Source organism: Micromys minutus (assembly GCF_963924665.1).
Source record: "Micromys minutus genome assembly, chromosome: 19".
Taxonomy (NCBI): domain Eukaryota; kingdom Metazoa; phylum Chordata; class Mammalia; order Rodentia; family Muridae; genus Micromys; species Micromys minutus.
In genome coordinates, this window is record NC_137954.1 from 28,548,002 (window position 1) to 28,569,908 (window position 21,907).

The 21,907-nt window shown below is 44.2% G+C and overlaps 1 pseudogene across 1 annotated transcript; it reads left to right on the forward strand.

The window, feature by feature from the left end:
- Positions 1-8,814: 8,814 nt before the first annotated feature.
- On the forward strand, positions 8,815-9,375 carry LOC308433228 (large ribosomal subunit protein P1-like; annotated as a pseudogene). Its single transcript has 2 exons — positions 8,815-8,879; positions 9,014-9,375. The product of its transcript is annotated as a large ribosomal subunit protein P1-like (transcript).
- Positions 9,376-21,907: the final 12,532 nt, after the last annotated feature.

The following is a 21,907-nucleotide window of genomic DNA, read 5'->3' on the forward strand; positions in this document are numbered from 1 at the left end:
ATGCTTTCTCTTCACGGATGGAGCAATGGCTGCAAATGGTTCAAACTATGTAAAGAAATAGGGCTCTATAGTTATGAGACAATTTATTGAGATTCTCCAGGATAGCGGTTCTCAACCTTATTAATGCTGTGACCCTTTATTGCGGTTCCATGTGTTGTGGTGACCCCAACCATAAAATTAGTTCTCTACCTGCTGCCTCTAAGCAGTTATGCATTGCGATGTAAGTATAAATATGCAGAATCACTGATGTGCGATCCTTGTTAAAAAAAAAAAATCACTGGATCCCCAAAGGGTTGCAACCCCAGGTTGAGAACCATTGCTCTAGAGGCATGCACAGGTAAATCAATGTATATTTTAAGGGGTATTTGCTAGTGTGGCTTACCCACAGGGGTTGGGTGGTCTGTTCTCTCTCTCTCTTATTGGATATTTTCTTTATTTACATTTCTACTGTTATCCCCTTTCCTGGTTTCCCCTCCAGAAACCCTCAATCCCATCACCCTTCCCCCTGCTTCTACAAGGATGTTTCCCCACCCTAGCATTCCCCTACACTGGGCATCGAGCCTTCACAGGACCAAGGGCCTCTCTTTCCATTGATACTCAATAAGACCATCCTCTGCTACATATGTGGCTAGAGCCAAGGGTTACTCCATGTGTACTCTTTGGTTGGGGGTTTAGTCCCAGGGAGCTTGAGAGGTGGGTCTGGTTGGTTGATATTTTTGTTCTTCCTATGGTTTTGCAAACCTTTTTAGCTCCTTCAGTTCTTTCTCTAACTCCTACTTTGGGGTCCCCGTTCTCAGTCCAATGGTTGGCTGCGAGCATCAGCCTCTGTATTTGTCAGGCTCTGGCAGAGCCTCTCAGGAGACAGCTATATCAGACTCCTGTCAACAATCACTTCTTGGCATCAGCAATTGTGACTGGGTTTGGTGGCTGTATATGGGCTGGATTTCCAGTGGGGCAGTCTCTGGATGGCCTTTATTTCAGTCTCTGCTCTACACTTTGTCTCTGTATCTCCTCCTGTGAGTATTTTGTTCCACTTTCTAAGAAGGACTGAAGCATCCACACTTTGGTCTTTCTTCTTCTTGAGCTTCATGTGATCTGTTAATTGTATCTTGGGTATTCCGAGCTTTTGGACTAATGTTCACTTATCAGTGACTGCATACCATGTGTGTTCTTTTGTGACTGGGTTACCTCACTCACTGAGAAACCCATCTGTATGTGAAGTCCAAAGACTTAACTGTGGCTGTTGGTGTGGTGTGGGCAGAAGCCGAATGAAGAGGGGGAAATGTTTAATCCCCCTTGATTTCCGGTATTACACGTATCCCCGCATCCAGGACCCATCAATGAACAAAGTGACCACCTTTCTGTTCATTCCCTTATCACTCCAGGAAATCAATAAAGATTGAATCCTGAACCTGGCAATATTCTCGGTCATCACCACCAAGGGCTATAGAGCATTGGGTTATATCAAGCCGCTGACAGGTCACTGATTCTTTAATTAGCAGCTTGTGGCTCACTGCTGGAGGAGCAGGAAGCCACTTGTGACCCTGTGCTGTCCTAATTGCCAATTGAGCTGCTCTCACAGGCTTGCTCTGCGTATTTTGAAAACCTAATATCGCCACCAGCAATTTCATGATCGCGCAGGCAACTTCTAAACATCCTTAAAGATGTCACCTCCCTGTGTTATTTCATCTAATGAGACCGGAGGGCAAGGCAACCCTGTCTTCCTCCTTCAGAACTTGGTGTGGGTCCTTTGCTGTCTGCTTTATTGCCACCAGGGCTGTCTTCATCTAGTCTCGGTTCCCCTGAAATGTCTTCTTGAATTTTAAACAATTTATTTTTACCTCACTTACAGACATAGAGCACCTCAGACCCCAGGTGGTGCATTTCGGGACAAGTGGACACCGTATGAAAGTCCTTCCTCACAGAGGCAGCTGATCTCAGCGTGAGCCTCAGGACACACCTGCTGTACTCTGTTCTTCAGGAGCATCAAGTGTGTGGAGTCACTGGGAAGCTGGTGGAGACAGTTCAAAAAAGATCAATCTGAGATGTCCAATTTTCTGTGCTTAGGGCATTTATCATCAAACTTGGGGTAAAGAACACATGCAAGGTAGGGGAGACTAGTTAATCTTCTGGAGCTGCTTACTCTGGTGGGGAGTGTTTGTCAGATCGGCAGAATCTAGTTTCACCTGCTTGGATTAATTGCTGTGGGAAAACTATCTTTACCGTGGGCAGAACCATTCCTTGGGCAGTCGGCTCTAGGCGGCACGGCTGAGAACTCTGAGCACCACATTCGTTCATCTCCCTCTGTTGCCTGAATAGATTCAATGAGACCAAGTCCCTGCTGCCTCCTCTGCCTTGCCGCAGTGTATGGCAGCTTGACGTAAGCTCTTCCTTCCTTGGGTTGCTTGTGACCCTGAGCTGCTCTCATGGGTTCACTTGAAAACCTAACACTGGGCATGCAGTCATAGCCATGGGGAAAGGAAATAACACTTTCACTGAATTTCCATATAAAGTATCACACACACACACACACACACACACACATACACACACACACACTATTGACGTATGTCATTTCTACATGCGAGCATGCGTTTCCTCTCCGTCACCCTCTCCATCCTTCCTTGCCTCTGCTCAGTCACTCACGTGGCTCCACACACCTTCCTATATCTTTTCCTTCCTCAGTGATGTGCGCTTTGCCTGGTTTCCTTTGCTGTCACCTAGCCTGCCATCCTTAAATGCTAAGGTCACCAGACCTGTCTCAGCCTCTCTGCTTCTCTCTTGGAATTCACTTGTTCTTTTGAACCATTTCTCTGACTGTCTTTTGCATTAAAGTATGTACCCCTTAACTCTACATGGGACAGTTTTTATACTTAGGTGTATATTTACGTAGCAAATCTTGCAGAAGATTTATAGCATGACCCTCTGGGCTGAGATCCTTCAGGGAATCCTTTCCTTTTGACCTCCTTCACAATTGCTTTATTTTCAGTCTCCATGTAAATGAAATAATTCGGGGTATGCTCTCTTATGCTTAATTTCCTTCATTAGACCTTCTGTCTTTGAGACTCACCCAAGTTAGGTATATCAGTAATTTGCTTCTTTAAGAAAAAAATTATTTTTATCTTATATGTATGGGTGTTTGCTTGTTTGTATGTATGTGTGCATATATGTATGAATGTATATATGTGTGTATGTATGTATGTATGTATGTATGTGTACCATATGTGGGCTTGATGTCCAAGGAGGCCAGAAGAAGGTGTTGGATCCCCTAGAACTGGGGTTATACATGGTTGTTGTGTTATATAGATGCTGGGAAACACAGCAGGTACTCTCTAAGAATAGCCAGCGCTTTTAACCCTTGAGTCAATTCTCCAGCCCCTCATTTGCTCCTTTTAAGTTTTTATTATTTATTTTATTTATTTACATTTTAAGTGTTATCTCCCTTCCTGTTCTCCCCTCCATGAACTCCCACCCCACCTCCTCCCCTTCACCTCTAAGAGCATGCCCTCTCACACACTTTATCCCTCTAGCATCCCCCTTCTCTGAGGCATCAAGCCTCTACAGGACCAAGCTGAGGCCTCTCACTGAGACCAGACAAGGCATTTCTCTGCTATGTATGTAGCAGGGACCATGGAGCAGTTCATATATGCTCTTTGGTTGGTCTCTTAGTCCCTGGGAGCTCTGAGTGGTCTGGTTAGTTGATGTTTTTGTTCTTCCTATGGGGTTGCAATTCCCTTCAATTCCTTCAATCCTTCCCCTGACTCTTCCATAGTCCCTAGGCTCAGTCCAATGGTTGGCTATGAGTATCTGCATCTGTCTCAATCAGGTGCTGGCTCCTATCTGCAAGCACATTTTGGCATCAGCAATAGTGTCAGAGTTTGGTGTCCGTGGATGGAATGGATTCCAAGATGGGGCGGCCTCTGGGTGGCCTTCCTATCTGCCAGTCTCTGTTCCACTTTTTTTTGTCCCTGCATTTCTTTTAGACAGGAACAGATTTTGGGTCAAAAATTTGAGATGAGCGGTGGCCCTATCCCTCAACTGGACTCATGTAGAGTGGTTTGGGAAATCTGATAAGATATGATCTTTTATACCAGAAAAACCTGGAAATCATCTCAGCATTTTGTACCTCGGTCTGTGCTTACAGAACCATTGTCCTGTGACTTGTAAGGAGATGAGGTTATGGTTGATGAAGCTAAGGGGAAGGGAGCACTCTTCCATCAAGCCCTGTATGGTCAACCTCTCACCCTCCCAACTTCTTTCTCCCATACATGTCTTTACAATTCAGCTTCCTCTCTTATACATAACGCCTCCCCTTAACTGCTGAAGAATGTAGTACTCAAACTGGCAATGTGACAATTGTCTCGGAGCAGAAATTAGAATTTAAAAGCAGAACTTCACTGGAAACACAACGGTGATGAGATTGCTTTTTTAGAGACTCTATATGTGAACGATTGGAAAGGGCCTGCTTGTTCACAAGCTGTCAGAATGTTCAAGAATGGAGTCTTGAGGAGAAAATTCTGTGTGCTTGTGAAAAAAAAAAAAGCCAAGAAAACAAGACAGGAGTTTTAAAAACCCTTAAAAACGTGAACCTGTTCTCATGCCTCTCTCAGGGGTGGCAGATAGGAGTGAGTTTACTTCAGAACATCTGGATCCTCTGGTCATTCATAACATCTGGATGTGGTTCTTTTGTTTATATGCCTCTACGGAGAAACATGTTTTTGCCACGTGCAGCTTGTTCCTGTGATTGCACACTTCGTTCATGTGATTCTTCTTAACTCTGAGGGTATAAATGGTCTGATGCTCTGAATAAAATCGGCTTTTGCGTGGGGCTTTAGGCCACCTCATTTATCAACTCCATTTTCCATTTTAGAGGCCAGTCGCCTCTAAAGTGGCAAACATCAGGCAGCTTAACCCAAAAACTTGTGAAAGTCTTCTCTGTGCATAGTTCAAAGGCACGACATTTGACCCACATCTCTGCCCCCCCCCCAACTCCTAGCTTCTAGCAACCACCCTTTAAAAGATCCCATATTCAAGCGTGATCCTGCAATCCTCCTCTTTCTCTTTCTGAACTCTCTTGCTTAGCACAATGCCCTCCAGGTTTATTCGTGATCCCCAAGGAGGCAAGATTTCCTCCCCTTTTATGGATGAATAATATTCACTACATATGCAGTGAATCTGTGTGCATGCACCTATGTATCTTCCAAATTTTTGTACATGTGTCACAAATGTCTCAATTCTTTATTTTTCCTATAGTGAATAACTCTACAAAGGATAGGAGAGCGTGGCCACTTCTCTGAGGTATTGACTATTCTTCTGGGGATATACAGACACTATGATAACAGGCTGAGATGAAGGACGTGTTAGCCAGCTTGATGTTCCAGAGTATGTTCCAGTGTAAACGTATGTTATACCATCATGGATGCTTTAAACAGATACCGTTTTGTCAACGAGACTTCAATGGCACTAGGGCAAAATAAGTACATGGAGCGCTTGACTGGTTTTCTGTCTGAGTTCTGTCTCAGTCTAGTCCATCAGAGGCGCTCCCCAGCTCCCAAAGTTTTCTCCTCCGATGGAAGCTGTTGGTCTTCCCTGTCCAACATGGCTGGTGCTTATGAGACACTGCCGTCCTCGGGATTCTCTGCGATGTTCAAAAGGCTTCTTCAGACAACTCCCCGTCCAGCTCCAGCTGTTCTGCCTGTCATAGAAAGTGTCCTGGGCTGTGGCTGTCAGGTTGGAATAAGGGGAACTTCTGTGGCCTAGGACCCTTGCTTTTCCCTAAGTGCCTAAGGGTGTGGATGGGTAGCAGAGAAGCTCTTTCCTTTTCCTGTTGTGTCTGTGAGGTGTGGGCACACGAGAAAGGGAACCTGCCCTCGGCTATATTTGTAGAGCCGGGTAGCGTTAGTCTTTTTACTACACAGATTACAAAGCATCATTGCCGAGACAGAACTGCAGAACCGGAGAAGAAAGATAAAATACACAGCGCGGGGTTAGGTCCCGATCGCAGAATTTGTGTTTCTCGCCTAGCCGTCATTTAAGAGATTAAAAAGAAAAGGAAACTTGAAGGCCTTTGCTGTAAGATTAAAGGGAATTTCCCACATCAAATTAAAGCCTGGGTTGTAGGAGGCAACACTGGTCTTGCTTCTCCCACGGATTCTATTCTGAGCATCTCTGAACTAAGGAACCACGAGGACAACCTGCAGGGACCAACCTCCCCAAAGCCTATTTCTGCCTGTGACTCTAGGACAAAGGAGGAATCCAGAAGGCCGCCTTCTGGGCCAGTGGAGGGCACTTCAGTGATAATCATTTTGTGACCTGAAGCAAGCCAGGCGTTCACAAAAACATGCCGACTGACCGACTGTGATTTTCCGTTTCTGTGATTTTCCTCTCTTCTCCGTTGTAGATAGATGTGTTTGTCATTCTGGAAATTTGACCTCTGAGCCTTGCAGTCTAGGACGGGTAAGGAGTTCAGAAACCATGGCAACATGACCTTCAAGGGGATTAGGCTGTGTTTTGATCGAAAGGAATATTGTAAGACTTGTTTATGGGTTGGGGCTCCAGTCTAAAAGATGATACTGTGAGCAGACATTTCCAGAGCTGAAGAAGCACACATTACAAGTTCTGGGTCACCCACCTTCCCACGGCATCCTGTTTTCCCAGAGTCTTTGTTGCTCTTAGCAAGCTGAAGGGAAACCACTTCCTCTGGAGGCCTTTATGACTCCAGTAGCCCTTCTGCAGGCTCCGCCCCCTTACTAGCCACGCCCACCACCTGCCTCAGCTAGTCCCTTCTAAGGGCCAGGAGAAGAGGCAGTGACACTTGTCATCCGGTGCTTGTGACTCCTTGCTCTATCCAAGAAATCAGCAGCTCAGCTCGTCCCTCTGTAAAACGCTTTAAACGTCGAAGGGTCTCTTCTGAGGACTTAACCACTCTACTCCATTTCTTGGGGAGCCATTTCTGTGTCACCCTGGGGAAGACCTGATTTCTAGCACCTGCAGCCTTCTTTTGAAAGTGGGCATGCGCCCCAGACACTCTGTAACCTTAGACTTGCGTCCTTGTCTTTTGGATGGCCATCCTACGGTCATATTAATATTTTTCATTGGTAGATAATGGTTGTGGATCTTTAGGGGGGTTAGAGTGATGTGTAGGTACATTTACCCTTCTTCCAAGGAGCAACTCAGAATATGTTGATTATTTACCAACAGGGAATTGTCATTTCCTTTTAACAAGAACAGTAAAATCCTCTCTTCTGGCTCTTTGGATCAGCGACTTTATATTTATAAGGGTATAATCACCCTTCTGTGTAGTAGCAGGGCAGAACTCATTTCTCTTAGCTGACTGACTTTGTCCCTGATCACCAAGCCCTCTATCCATTTCCTGCATCCTCCCAGCCTCTGGTACCTGGTAACTACCTTCTATACACTTAGCTTCTGTAGATTTTACAGATGAGTGAAATCCGGAGACATTTATCATTCTATACCCGGCTTATTTTAGTAGAACATTCTGATTTTGGAGTCCATCTTCGCTGCTTTCTTGTTCGTCATACAAGGGAGCGGTGGAGTCATGCTGTGGGTAAGAGGGGGAGCTAGGCTGGCCACATAGCTGGCAGAATGGTTTCCTAACATGTCAGGAAACCCTAGTGGAGCCCTGGGTTTAATTCCTAATACTCCATAAACTGAGCTTGTGGCATTTGCCTGAAATCTTAGCAGTTGAGAGAAAGAGGCAAGAAGATTATAGACTTTCAATGCTGCATGACAAGTTTGAGTCCTTGTCTTAAAAAAAAAAAAAAAGTAAAAGCCAGTACATTGAGGCCACCACACCTGATCCAACTCTCTCTTTTGCAAAAAAGGTACTGCCTCAGAACCATCTTCTAGGATCATTAAAAGGAATACACGATATGGCACCTATAAGCATCTAAGATAGTTTGTGGTGTGTAGCAATTGGTCAAAAAATGAGCTAAGCAGTCAAAGCAGGGGGAGGAGTGGATTTGATTGCATGTATAACGTCTCTTGAGTGTGCAAACTCCTGGTGTGTCTGAGAGAGGCACACCCTCACCCTGCACCAGAACTCTGGGAAAGGATCGTTTACCTCAGTTCTATCATTTCTTCCTCTGCAGTAACACAGCACGGTGAGCGCCTGCAGCCCTTCCTTTCCTTCTAGGACTCGTAGGTGATTGGAGAGATTTATAGACTATTCAATGCTTTCACATGCTATAAAAACAGGGATGACTTGGAAAGCCTAGAAAAGTGCAAATTATTATCAGGGATGTCTGGGGGTAGGGCTGAAATATTCTTTCTCCGTCTCTCTTGCTCTTTCTCCCTGTCTGTCTGTCTGTCTCTCTTGCTCTTTTCTTTTTCTCTCAAACTCTTGGTCTTTCTGCTTTATCCTCTGAGCTTTGAGAGTGTGCAGAGTACCACTGTTCCTGGACCTACGTCTATTTTTTTACATTTGTTTATTTATTCATTTGTTTTTGTGTGTTTGTGTTTATGTGTGTGGATATGCGGGTGTAATGACGGGCAACTTCTCTCTCTCTCTGGCATACTGATTCCGGGGGATCCAACTAAGATCACCGGGCTTGGCAGCAAGTACTTTTCCTCCTGAGCCATCTTGGCAGCGCCTGCTTCCACATTTATTACGAGCTTGCAAGTGACACTGATATTTCCGGTCTGGGGACTGCATTTTTGAGTAGTCAGGACTTAAAAGACAAAGTGATCTGGGGGTGGCGGGGTGTGGGGAGCTTCTCCCTGGTGAATCTTGTGAGATAGAGCCCCAGGAGCTCAGCCGTGAAGGCTTGTAAGGGGTCTCAGATAGACTTCCGCATGGCCCTTGACCAGAAATGCAGCAAGAGAGTTTTGCTGAAGTTCCTGGAAACCAAGGAAACACAGTGGGTTTGAGTCTTGCTTCTAAAATAAAATAAAATAAAATAAAATAAAATAAAATAAAATAAAATAAAATAAAATAAAATAAAATAAAATAAAGAGCCTTTCCTCAGCTGCCAAGGTGCTCCGTTCTACCAAGGAAACTAAGGCCGCGTTGGGGCGAGGTCTTCATCCGGAGACTGGCACCACGTGGGCAGTCCATCTCTGAGCTCGCCTGCATCTACTCCGCCCTCATTCTGAGCGGTGACGAGATGAAGGTCACGGGGATAAGATCAATGCTCTCATTAGAGCAGCTGCTGTCGATGCGGAACCTTTCTGGCCTGGCTTGTTTAAAAGGCCCCGGCCAATGTTAACAGCTGCAATGTAAGGGCTCGTGGGCTCACTCCAGCAGCTGGAGCCGCGCCCGCTAGCGGTCCTGCCCCAACTGAGAAGAAAGTGGAAGCCGAGAAGAAAGAATCTGAGGAGTCAGATGCTGACATGGGCTTTAGCCTTATTGACTAAAACTGCTTTCCTTAACATGTCCAATAAAGAGCCGAACATGTAAATAAAAAGTGAAATAATTGGATCTTCGTTTCTCTAACGAAGTTAGACTATAGAAAGGGAGTCAGGGAAACAGGCATGTTCCCATGTGCACATGGGAAACATAGGCACTCATAAGTAAATTCAGGTCAAATATGTGTCTAAGAAATGACGATGTCACTTGACTTGTATGTAAAGCACTGTCTGGATCCCATTTGTGTCCAAGGGCAGCCCCAGTCAATGATTCTACCACCTACCTACCTTCCTACCTATCTATCGGCCTGCCTGCCTATCTTTGGTAATGCTGTTCATGTTCATATGAAGAACAGAGGCCAACACTAGGTATCTTCCCTAAGTGATCTCCATTTTATTTTTTGACACAGGATCTCTCACGTTTTGGTGGTGTGTCTGCGAGGGAAGGTAGGAGGGGTATCTGGGAGGAGATGGGAAAAGGGTAAATTTCACCAGAATGTAATGTACAAAATTCCCAATGAATTGATAGAGTTTAGAAAAGAAAACCAAACCAAACAAAAATATAAAAAGTGTCTTGTTTTCTAAAGGAAAAGGACAAGAGGCTTAGAAAGGCTATATGGCCCTTCTATCCCATACTCCAGAGAGATTAGATAATCAGGGCTCCAACCAATGAACAGATTAATCCCTTGATGGAGTCGAGATTTGAAGAGACTATTGGGAAGTGGCTGAGTATGGGACGTGGGGTCTGGTTAGAGGAAGTGGGTCATGAGGGGTGTTCTTGGAGACTAGATCTTGCCTTGGGCTTTACTATGGCTTCTCCTGTCTACTCCCCATCAGCCACGAGGTGGGGACTTTCTTTGTCATACACTCTTGATGCTTTGGTGCTATGATCAAAAGTGGCAAGTGAAAGTTATGATGGACTGAAGACCCTGTCAGCCCAAACAAGTCATCCCTTCCTGTTGCGGCGTGACTATAAAATGCTTCCTATAGGCTCACATGGTTGAACACTTGGCACCCATCACTCTAACCTCCTACAACTGTGAGCTAAAACAGATCCTTATTCAACTCCCTTAGGTTGCTAAAGTCAGGAGATTTTATCACAGTGATGAGAAAATAATTCAGACAGCCCTTAAAGATGTTCCATGAGGTATTTCGTTACTAATAGAGAAAGACTTATTTCTGACAATACAACCTTAAGTCTTGTGAAGGAATAATTGGTATTCAGCCTTGCCTTGGTTTGGGGCTATTATAATTTTGTATATTATTATATAATTTTACATATTATATATTGTATTATACCTTAGATAGGAAAATTTACAAATAATAGAAAAGTGCTGCTTTTTCTTCTCAAGACTAGGGAGTCGGCTATATCTATCATTGCATTTGGTGCCACCTCCTTGTTAGAGGTGTTTCAATATATTTTTTTGCAAGTGGAAGGACACCCGCCTTTCTCACGCATTTTTTTTTCTTCTTCTCGTTTTCTTATTTAGTCCTTGAGAATTTTGTACAATGTATTTTGATCATAATCACCCCTCCTCAAACTCCTTCCAGATCCCTCCTTGTCACTTCCCTATCTACCCAGTTTTGTGTCTTTTTCTTTTTAATGTCAAGCACAGTTGGCACTGCGTGTATACTCCTGGGTGTATGGTCTTCCAGGGGCACATGATATCTACCAGGTGCTACACTGTTTCTTAAAGAAAACAGGTTCTTCAATCTATGAATAGCTCTACCAGTTGCCAATAGCTCCTTAGCTGGGGTGAGACTTCTATCTAGCTCTGCCCTTCCATGCTGTGATTTTGTATGGTTTGAGCTTGCATAGGTCTGTGTGGTTCACGATGTCACAACTTCTATGAATCCATAAGTGTGACAATCTGTGTGTCCAGTGTGTCCAACGGGATCCTGTAGGTTGTTGTTTCTTGTATAACGTCACTTATCCCATTCTTGAAGGCTAAGCCTTCAGGATTTAACCACTTCCCCAAATCTCCACCTTCTAATTCCATTACCTTAAGGGAGGGGCATGGGGGACAGCAAATCCAGAAGAGCAAATCTACATGGAAGTTCAGAGTCTACTCTCATGTTCTAAGTAGGTGGCTCTGTCCTCATCATTGGGACCCCAAGGTAGCCAAGGAAACACGCACATGGTTTGTGTCTTGGCATTGTTTTCCTGTTTGAGTCCATGAGGCAATGCTGGGAGGCAGAAGTGTAGCTTCGGAAACAGAGTGGTAAGAACACACTTTCGGAGACACCATCATTTCCTGTTCCAGCACCGGAGGAATATCCTCTCTAGTTTCCTTGCTCGTTGTGAGGTCTTACCCTAGCTGTGCATCTTGACCCAGTAGCCAGAGCCATCTTCTTACTGTGAGAATGTGAGCACAGCCATTTTTAACTTAAATTACTTACACATTCCTCGTTCTTAATTGACAATGTCCAAATCACCAAACACAGAGAACACAGAGCTCCCCAAGGTACTTTTTTTCCCCTGAGCAAATCTGTCATCTCACTTATTTATTTATTTATTTATTTATTTATTTTGGAAACAGGGATTCTCTTTTTAATCTGTTCTAGAACTAGCTGTTCTAGAACTAGCTTTGTAGACCAGGCTGACCTTGAACTCATAGAGATCTGCCTGCTTTTGCCTTCTAAGTGCTGGGATTAAAGATGTGTACTATTCTGCCAGTTCATCTTCTTCTCAGTATCTATCTATCTATCTATCTATCTATCTATCTATATATATATATACATATATATATATATATATATACACATATGTATGTGTGTGTGTGTGTGTGTGTGTGTGTATTACTTATGTCTATTTGTTTGTTTATATGTATAAACGCCACCTGTCTGTGTGTGCCTGAAGAGGCCTGAACAGGATGTCTTATCCTCTGGTCTGCAGTTACAAGTGGTTGTGAGGTGCCCATTGTGGGTACCTGCGACAAAACTTGGGACCTCTGGAAGAGCAGGAAGAGCTCTACTGCTCAGCCATCTTCCTAGCTCCTCCCCACCCCACACTTTTGAGTCAAGGTCTTTTGTAGTTCAGGTTGGCCTTGAATTTCCTGTGTAATTGGGTATGACCAGAACTCTGGATCCTCCTCCCCAATCCTTCAAACACTTGCATTACAGGTATGTGCACCCCCCCCCACTTATTTTGTTTAATGAAGTTCAGGGGATTGAACCCAGGGCTTCCAGAATGCTAGCCAAGCCCTCTAGCAACTGAGACGTATCTCTAAACCTCATTGCTTCATATGTTAAGATTTTCCTTTACTCTTTTAAGGTCTTTGTTGTTGTTGTTTTATTCATTTGTGATTTAGGGTTTCCCAGGTAGCCCAGGTTAGTATAGAACCTGCCCTATATCCTGGGGCTTCTGCTTCATTCTTAAGGTCCTTTTTATTTTTTTAGTTTCGCTTAAAACCGAACCAAACCACCACCACCAACAATAACGACAGCAATACTATTTATCCTTCAAGAGCCAACATGAAGGGCACCACCGTCAAGAAGGCTTTATTGAGCACTTTATAAAGAATTCAAAGCTTTTTCACGGTATTCTCATAATACCTTTGTCCAATCTGTCTGAACACCTTGAGGCACCCAAATTGTTATAACACCCAAAGTTGAGCAGAGACACCATCTGCCTAGGCTGGCATGGAGTTGGTGCTCGGGAGTTCCTGAAGCGCTCGTGCGCAGACCGACGCAGACAATCTGTAAGCACAAACACTTCGACAAGAAAAGCACTTCTGTCCTTCCCCCTCCTGAGCGTGCCTTTTCCATCTACTTTGGTGAGGGTGGACGGAGGGCTGAGATCAGGAAAGGAGAGATGCGCTTGGGGAAATTAGAATAGAGTACTGAGAGGGATGGTTGAAGGAAAAGGAAACAGATACAAGGTATCATCCTTTGTAATAATCCTTCAGGGACAGAACCAGAGAGAAAAGAATCCCTATGTGCTTTCAAGAGTAAGCTGGGGTTTCGTTCTGGCCATGCAGCCAGGCCACCCCTGTCCATCACTGCTTCCAAGGGAGAGAGCACGAGAGGTCTCCATGTACAAAGTTCAGAGGGAACTCAGGGCTCCGACTTCTGCTTATTTCCTTTTTCTTTCTCCCTCCAGCACTTCCTAACCTTCCTGTTCAGCTCAAGGGTCCTCCAGGGCCCAATCAGCCTTCTATTGGTCCCAATTCAAACACCAGATTATCTTCCACTGAAAGCTGTGTAACCATATGGGACTGGATTGGCTTGTTCAAGACACCATGGAGTGTTTGTGTGGCCAAATAGGCCACAGTGCTGTTTACCTTTTTAAAGGAGCTTTAGTTCAGGGATAAGGGATTAATGCTGTGCCCTCCCACCCTTCAGGCACAGCCGGTCATGCTCTAGCCCAGAGAAGAAGAGGTCACGGTGGAGGCAGGAACTGACAAGTCGGCCTGCTCTCATCATCAACATCTACCTCCCCAGGAAACTGTGCTTCAGTGTTCAGCTCTTAAAGCAGATGCTGCCTCACTCCCAAGGAGATTCTGTCTGTGGAGGAGCTAAGGGCTTAGACTCACACCTCTTTCTGTTTCGGAATATTTAGAACAATGGCCTTGTTGTCAGGCAGCTAATCAATCCCACAGGATCAGAGACGAGAGAGCTCTCATCCTCCCCTTTGATGGATGTGAGAACTGGCCCCCAAGGTAGTCTGAACTAGGTTTGGTCGGAGGAATGAGAGAATTAATTGGAAGTGTGCATTGTGGGGTAAAGCATTTCTAAGACAAGGAGCTGGTGGGAAGTAACGGTGACCCAAAGGCCTGCTGGGAGATAGTAGGAGCCGTGCACACAGGACACTTTGAGCTGTGTTTGGCTGTGGGTAGGCAGTGGCCCTGTGTTATGATTGCCCTCTCACTGGTACCATGGGCCTCTACTTCACTTTCATGTTGATCTTAGTGGGATCACTTAATTTGCCTTTCTTCCCTCTTACTAAGGGAGGACATGGTATTAAAATAGTCAAATGCATAGTTAAGGGGTCGGAACTCTTTTAGTGGTGGGATATTCTGAGAAGATAACATTCTACTTTTGTCAACTAGACAGCAAAAAGTAGAAAAAAAGAAATAGTTTCTTGGACATCAGTGCTTCAGAAACTAGACTCAGGGAATGCATACAAGCATTCACATATAAACACACACATGCAAACATGATTCCACACACATACCAACACTCATACACATATACACTCCAACACATACACATAGACACACACACACACACACACACAAGCACAACACATGCCAAAACTTGTACACACCAGATACATACACACCAACACATGTATACATACACCAACACACACACACACCATGGTAATTACTTGTGAGCTTTGTTTATCATCACAGTGACCCTAGAGGAAAACTGGCCAATGTCTCACTCATTCACTGACCATTTTGAACATCCCAGCTTCCCCACTGGGGGCTGAAATAATACTTCAAGAAGCCAGAAGTTCTCTGCCTCTATAGGCTGTGACAAACATAACTAAAATACATACAAAATGAGAAAATCTTCAGTATCTCTGCAACACATTAAAAAAAAATTTTTTTTACTAAGTCTTTGTGAGTTTCACATCATGCCTCACAGTCCCCCTCCTTTCTCCAGCCACTCTTCCCTGTTGTAACCACCCCCAACCCAAATAACACACAAACAACAATAGCAACAACAACAACCGAAGCATAGAAAACATCTCATTGTGAAAGCTTTAGTATGTCACAGTGTGTCCCACAGTATATCCCTCTGACCACACATCTTCATTTGCAGATGTTCGTTGCGATGAATCATCGGTCTGGTTCAAGATCTCTGGCTTCTGTGACACCATCAACATTGGATCCTCATTTGGACTCCTCCCAGTTATCCTGTTGTTGTCCTGTGTCATGGAGATCCTGCAGTTTTGGAACAGCAGGGCTGGCCTTTTCATGTGTCCCAACTATTCCCACATGGTATAGACTTTGGGGTGGGCCAGTTCAGAGCTCTGGATCTAGACCTGGGTGGTGGCTGAGCCGGTCAGCCTTGGCACCAGAGCAAGCTCTCCAGCATTGCTCAGCTTAGGCCCCTAATGCAGCTCTCTTGCTCTCATGCCTTCAAGGATGGTTCACCACCCATGCCTCCAGAGTCCACTCCAATATACTACCCAGTGCCCAGTCCACTCTCCCAAGTTCCTCAGCCTCTGACAAGCTCTCCTGCTCTCAAGCCCTTAGGGTTGGCTTACCAGTGCCTTTGCTCCCAGTGCCAGCCCTCCTGTGCTGCTCAGAGGAGGTGCAGGACCTGCTCTCCTGAGTGCCCTGCAATACATTTCAGTTGGTTTCTGATTTCCCTTCATTTACTGTTCTGCCACCATGTAGGTTTTGAGAACGCAACCATCCCAGAATAGGTAAGGGAAACTACAGTCAAAGATGAACTCCAATGTTGGCTCCTCTCTTCCAGACACCTATGTAAGCTAACAGGCTACTGAGAACTTCTGTTTCCACAATCACAGCACTAAAAAGCTGGTGTCTTCCCTCATCAAGGCTCTTCTAAAGATCCCATCTGTGCTGGTACCAGGAAGCTTTTGTGGGCCTGTTGCCCAGGAGCATTCCAGACTGTCTGTCTGAAGTCCATGGGTTGAGGTGGTAAGACCACCTGGTCAGAGGCAGCCTGCTGGGCTTCAGGGTGGAATCCTGGCTTCCCTCTATCACATTTACAGAGCTGTGTTTGCTCAGCCTCCTCTGAGATGAGAATACCAGGCAGTCCTTAGTCACTCAGCAGTGAGTTCTGGTAATTTTCCTCTGGGAGAAAGAGGGCTGGTTGCCAGCCTTAGATTGCGTTTCCTCTGCTATCTTCTCTGCTGTCAGCTGATGAAATAGGGCTTTGGATTTCCTCTTCTGTATATTCTCTGACACGGAGGCACTGGGGAAAGAAGGCTAGAATCTGCCACTGTATTAGGCTGCTGAGAAATATTCGCAAAACAAAACAAAACAAAAACCAAAATGTTTGACTCACAAAATACTACAGTCACACAAATATACTAATGCTTATGAAGATGTTTTGCATATGTTTATTTGTGTATTTTTTCTTCCCAAAGGATTACAGTGATTAAGAAGGAAAGAATAACAGTCCTCCACCATGTTATCTTTATTTTTCTGTATCAAAAGCAAAAGAATCATTGAGATCATGGGGGTAGGGTGGGAGGGGGGAGGATTGTGGTCTCAAATGTTTTCTCCTATATATTTATTTGCAGAGCCAGGTTTTTCTAAGTAACCTGAGACTTCCATCTTTTAAAACAAACAATCAAATAAACACATTTGATTAATCTTTTATTTATATATGGGTTATTTTTTACATATATACTTGTATATCATATGCATGCCTGATGCCCACAGAGGCCAGAAGAGGGTGCCAGATCCCCTGGGACTGTTGTGCTCTGCCATCTGAGCTGGGAATTGAACTTTTGTCCTCTGAAAGAGCAGCCGAGCCATCTCCCCAGCCTCATCCACTTTATTTTTTAATTTTTATTTCAGAACGCTGTGCCAATTGTCTTGAAAGATGTGAAGGACTCCTGTGGGTTTAGGATGGCAGGCATGCACACCTTGGCTGGGATATTAACCTCCCCAGTTCTAGGCTTATGATTCTGATGGGATCATTGTCATAGTACCCTGCCCTACCCCTCACCCCTCTCTCAGGCCACACGGTGCTGAATTGGTTCACACAAGTCCCCAGTGTCCTGAGCACTGTGATGGCACATGGGAGAGCTTACAACCTCAGCTGCACCAGTGTTTATCAACAGTTGGAGTTCTAAGACAAAATTCTTGCATTTTGGGTCTTAGAACTAGAAGTGACTAGCCAAAGGTCTACTTTTCTGCCATATGGACACAGCCTCTGTCTATCAGGAAGAGAACAGAGATGCAAGAGCACAGAGGAGCAGACTCCCATCCTCTGTGATTTCTGAGGCAGCCAACAAATCAACTAAAAAATTGCTATGCCACCGAGAAGGTGAAGCCAAATCTTCCCCACAACAGCCTCCTATTTTAATATAACATCATAAAATAGAGAGGAAAAGGCAAAAATGGCTCCCTTAGAGAGCTTTAAATAAGCTTCACTGAAGTATATTTTTAAGAAAGCGAAATGTTTTTGTCCTAGCTGTAGAGTTAAATAGATTCTGCCACACATTTGCTCATGTAACCACCACACAAATTATAGCACAGTGCATCTCATCATCCCACCAAATTCCCTCAGGTTCCTTTGCATGCCACAGTTTGCTGGAGTTCAACTCCATGCAGCTATTGATATATTTTTTTGTTACCATAGATTAGGTTTTCTAGCACTATTAATTGATATAAATAGTATAGTGTCATGAATAAAAATGACCTCTATAGGCCAATATATCTGAGTGCTTAGTCAGCATTAGGGAGTGGAGCTATGTGAAAGGATTAGAAGGGTTTGGAGGTGTGGCCATGTTGAAGGAAGTATGTCACGGGGGTGGGCTCTAAGGTTTCAAAAGCCCACACCAGGCTTAGAAGGTCTCTTTCTGCCTAGGTATCAGAATGGAGAACTCTCAGCTCCTTCTCCAGCACCATGTCTGCCTGAGTGCTGCCACACTCCCACCATGATTGTAATGGTCTAACTTCTGAAGCTGTAAGAAAGCCCCAATAAATGCTTTCTTTTATAAGAGTTTCTTTGCTCACGGTCTCTTCACAGTAACAGAACAAGTGGGTAAGACAAGTGGGATGATTTTCTCCCCTTACACAATGTTTCTGAGGTTTACTAAGGATATTCTGTACCTGTTTTTCATCCTTTTCTATGGCTGGGTGGTAGGTGATTATATCACAATTAACATGTGCATTCTCTCACTGATAGACATTGGGTTGTCCCAAAAGAAGTTGCTATGAACATTTTATCCTTTTTGTATTTTTACCCTCATTTTTTTCTCAGCTCTTGTTTTTAAAACCTTAAATTCAAGGCTTTCTTCTTAGGGCTAGAATTGAGGGGTAAGGATTTGTTCAATTGAAAATGTTCCAGAGAGATACAGTCTATCACTGCTAGAATGTCATGTAGGCACGACTGTGGAACATCTTGGCAGTCAGGAAACAGCAGAAATAGGAAGTGTGGACAGTTTATAAAACCCAAAAGCCCTTCCCCCTGATATACTTCCTCTAGGACAGCTTCATAATCTTCCCAAACAATGACACCATTTGGGACCAAGTGTTCAAACATTTGAGGCTATGGGGACAGTCTACATCCAAACTACAACTTTCATTGCATTTCCTTTCAACTTTCACACACATTTTAAGAAACTTACCAACCATTTTCTGGACTGCTTCCCAATCCTGTTGCTCTCCTTTTCTTCCTGAAGGTCTCTGGGGACATTTCCTTCCCATTTGAAGTTCTATTCTTTAAGCATCCTTTCGGTTTCCAGTTTCTGACTATTATGAATAAAGCTGCTATGAACATAGTAAAGCAAGTGCCTTCATGGTATGGTGGGGTATCTTTTAGGTATATGCTAAAAATGATATAGCTGGGTCTTGAGGTAGAGCTATTCCAAGTCTTCTGAGAAACTACTAAACTGATTTTCAAAGTGGTTGTACAAATTGACACTCCTACCATCAGTGAAATAGTGTTCCCCTTGCTCCATAGTCTCTCCTGCATATGCTGTCTCTTGAGCCATTCTGATGGTTGCATGATGGAAACTCAGAGTTGTTTTGATTTGAATTTCCCTGATGACTAAAACTTTGAACATTTCTTTAAGTGCTTCTCCCCATTCGAGATTCCTCTGTTGAGAATTCTGTTTAGCTCTGTACTTCATTTTTTAATTGGGTTATTTGAGTTGAGTTCTTTGTAAATTTTGCCTGGGAGAGACTTGAAGTGCCAGGGTTGGGGGATACCGGGGGGCACCCATTCAGAGGTGAAGGGGAAGAGGGGGTGGGGGAAGGCTTGTGGGAGGGGGTTATTGGGAGTGGGGCACTGAGTGGGATGCAAAGTGAATAAGTAAAAACAAAATTTTAAAAAAGGTAAAAACAATATCCCTTTGGCCAGGTGACCAAGTCAGCTCAGTTGGTCAACAGGTTCTCCAGGGCAGGAGTGAGGATTATAAAGAAAAAGACAACTGGACAACATTGTAGCATGACCCCAGCCAGTTCTGAGGCAGAAGCAGGTTTATTATTTTCCAATCTGCTTTTATACCACTTTAAGTACATGCAGAATAATGAGATCAGTTCTGGATCGAGAAACAAGCAAATCAATAAACAAAATCCCGTAAACAGGATTTTTTTTTTTTGTAGACAAAAGGAATACCACACATTCCTCTGCTAAGCCTACTCTGACTTTGCAGTAACTCAAATGTCAACAATGTCAATATTCTTAATCTGGGCCTATTTCCTGAGTCCTGGTCCAAAGTCAGATTCTCACCTTGAGCTTACTTCTTTGTCCTGGCCTGTCAAATTCCTGCCAAGTGTAGAAGCAAGCAGCTCCCAAAGGCTCTCCACAGCCAGGTCGACCTGGCACATCATCTATTACCATCTTCCACATTATTCCCAAAGGACTTTGATGAAGTGTACATCTATGCTGACCAGCTCTCTCCCTCCTCTCTCTCTCTCTCTCTCTCTCTCTCTCTCTCTCTCTCTCTCTCTCTCTCTCTCTCTCTCTCTTCCAGCATTTAAAAATGTTTCATTGCCCCTGGATTCTGTTGAGGAATCTGCAGTCATTTGAACTCCTTTGAATTCTGTATTTAATGTATCGATTCTCTTGACCCTCGGGTGTTCAGATTTTCTTTGCTTGTTGGTGTTCATGAGACCATGCATTTTGTGTGAACGGAGATTTCTATTGTATTAGAGCTATTTTCCCCCAGGCTTGACAAGACCACTGGCCATCATGAAGCAGAGTGACTGGGATGGACCAGAGAAGACGTTAGCTCTCAGTCAAGACAATAAAGTGAATGGGTTGATGTAGTGAGAGCTAGATGTGTCGTAGGGACGCTGCTGCAGGGAGTATGCTGTAATAGAGATGGGCCACCAGAAACTCTCTAGATACTGCAACCAGCACTGCCTCCTGTGCTCCAGTTGTAATACATACAGTTTTGGGATGTGCTAGAATAAATGAGTGGAACATTGACAAGGGGTGGGAACTCTGGTGGTACATCTTTTGTGAGTAATCACGCATGCTGGGGGACTTTTCAGTGATGTAGCTGCATGTGAGTCACCCACCATCCTATAAGGAGGTCCTCAGCCCTCACCCATGCTCTCATATGTATGGATCCTCTCACCCATACGCTTGAAGATGATCCCAATAATCTCATTGGGTCACTAAACTGTTCTTGGTTGAATAAGTTCTTTGATCTGCCATTGCTTTATCTGGGGAGGATAGACATCTCTTCACATCTTTTTTTTGGGGGGGGGGGGTGACACAACAATTTATTTTGGGTATCTCTTCTTTGGATTGTATCATTTCAGATTATGTATGACTTTTGCCAAACTTGGGAAAACTTGAGGTATTACTTTCTCACAAAAGGGTTATTCCTGAACCCCACTCTATCTTCTGGGTCTCGCCGATACGAGGTTAGATCTTTGTTGTTGCCTCACAGCTCCCAAGGCTTTGCTTTTGAGATCAGGGTTCACTTACGTAGCGTAGGTTACCCTCAAACTTGCAATTTTTTTACCTCCACTTTCCCAGTGGTCGACTTACGGAGGGTATGCCATGATGTCCCGCAGCTTTGTTCCTTAAAAATATTATTTCTCTCTGGTGATAATGGGTAATTTCTGTGGGAGCATTTGCAAAATACCAAAACTATCCAGTGACTTTTCTGTTTTGGCATTAAACTCACTGAGTGAATAGTTTAATCCAATAATTATATCTTTTGTTCTTTCTTCTTGGTTCTGCTCTATATCTTTTATTTATATAAGACTTTCTGCTTTTCCACTTGTTACAAGAACAGTGGTCTGACTTCTTAAATCACATTTTTATAGCCTCTATAAAGTCTTCGATGAAAGATCCAGTATCTGTGTCATTTGCGATCTGATAGCTTGCTTACTTTCTTTGCTCTCCTTTGGGATGTTGAGTGATTTTGCGTCTGTATTACTGGAGGACTTTTAAGATCGTGTCTTGGAACACTGTGGGTCTCTGCTAGGTTATTTATTTCTTTATTATTTTCTATTTGCCAACTTGCTTAGGTGGGACCTGCCAACACCTTGTATCTCGGTTTGGAGACTTTTTGTTTTATATACGTCCTTTTATGTTGTGTAGTCTGAGGATCCAACCTAGAGCCACACTCTTGCTGGGCAGACAGTCTCCTATATGCGGTATCTCCAGCCTCCTCCATGACTTTAAACTAGGACTTCTGTGAACTTCCATTATCCATGGTTTCTGCTACCGAGGAGCCTTTCTCCTTCTGGGCAGTGCACTCGAGAACTGGGGCTTGTCTCCCTTTTCACTTACTTTGCTAGCTATACCTCCTGACTGTCAGCTGCCAAATGGCTGAAGGATGCAGGGAAAAAGAGCGACTGGGTTATACTCTTCCCTTCCTCTGGTCAGAGTGCTAGGAGCTGCGTGGTGCTCAGAGTGG